Source organism: Echinops telfairi, unplaced genomic scaffold (genome assembly GCF_000313985.2).
Source record: "Echinops telfairi isolate 266 unplaced genomic scaffold, ASM31398v2 ScPeMD7_7467;HRSCAF=8505_1, whole genome shotgun sequence".
In the NCBI taxonomy this organism is placed as follows: Eukaryota; Metazoa; Chordata; class Mammalia; order Afrosoricida; family Tenrecidae; genus Echinops; species Echinops telfairi.
In genome coordinates this window covers 6,160,981-6,162,651 of record NW_022111368.1, presented here as the reverse complement: position 1 = coordinate 6,162,651, position 1,671 = coordinate 6,160,981, and positions in this window count along the sequence as shown.

Here is a 1,671-nt window from a genome sequence, read left to right as displayed (position 1 = left end):
ATAATCATATCAACGGACTAGATTTTTAGCATATGCGATAGACTGTTCTTCCATCATTTTCTTTCATTTCTTTCTCTGTTCACTCAGGAGTTTTTTTTTGAGCATCCCTACAATGGGCCAGAAATTGGTTTAATTGATGGAGGTGCCGAAGTGAAGGAAGCAGGTCCAATTTCAAATTTATACAGAGCTTATAGTCTGAGAGAAAGTAATTAAACAAAAAAAAATGCACACATCATTTTATTACTATTATAAATCTAGTGTTCTGTGCTACTGAGTCAAAATATACATTAGCAATTGACTATGAGCCAGACTCTGTTCTTAGTACTTTACAAACTAAAGCTGCTGTCTCAATTGTTACAAATGAGCAACAGCAATAAGTGGGGGAGAGATCTCTGTTTAAGTCACTATTCCATCTCTTTCGCTTTGTCCAAGAGGAGCTTGTATGTGCTGATTCATTGCTTTCCATTCACCACCAAACCACTGCACACTCATTTCTGCTTCCTCTGCTATTACTGCAAATGCTTCTCCTAAGGTCCCTAATGGAACTTCTGATTCTGTCCAAAATATAGTTACTGGTACTGAATTAGTCTGTCTGCAAAAACAGGAAAACTCGACTAAATAATTTCTTGTCAGATTTCAGAAATACAAGGCAGTGTAAGACTGAACCATGGCAGAAAGAAACTGAGGCGCGATCCACTAGCACTTTGAAGGCAGGGAAACTCGTTTTTTCTAAACAGCTTTCATGTGGTATAGTTTACACAATAAAATTTACCCATTGTAAGTGGCTCACTGGTTTTTTGGTGAACTTATAGACATGTTTCTACCATTGCCATAATCTGGTTTTAGAGTATTTCTCTCACTCCAGAAACTTTCTTCATGGTCCTTTGTTATCAAGCCCTCCTCCCCACCCCAACCATAAAACGAGACAAATGTTGATCTGCTTTCCATCTGTATCAATTGGCCTTTTCTAAATATTTTGTATAAATGGAATTCTGTGTGGTTTTGTGTGGATATGTGTGCCTGACTTCTTTTACTTAGCATAATGTTAACTGTATGACCGGATCAATACCAGTCCGGCTTCTAGCAGCAAGTGACCTTGAATCTCCCCCACCCGTGCGGAGCTGACCAGAGCTGGCCGAAACAACTAGCAGCAAGTGGCCTTGAATCTCCCACACAGACCTGCGGAGCTGACCAGAGCTGGTTATGTAACCTGTCAACAGCTTTGCAAGTTTTTTTCTTTTTTTTACTCAAGGCCTGTTTTGTTCACGGCCCGTTTGGCTCAGTGCCTGCTTTGTTCTCGACCCACCGCTCTGCACTCGGCACGAATACACCCAGAACCAGGAAGACACTTTACATTCCAGAAACCCGGACATACCTGTGTCTCCCAATCCCTGCCTACTTCACAGCCCAGTCACATGTTCCCTGGCCATATAAGCACCACCCCTGTAGCCTGGGGTGCGACTCCCTTGGCCTGGACACTATGGATCGTAGGACTGTGCCCAGGCTGGGTTTTTCTCCCCAGTAAAGCCTGTTTGCTCTAATTCAACTAATTTGGTCTCTGGCGCCTCTCAACTACCTTACATTAACATGTTAGGAAAATTCACTGTTATTTAAATAGTTAGCTCCTTTTTAATGTTGAATAGTATTCCATTTTATGATATGTGTGTGTAT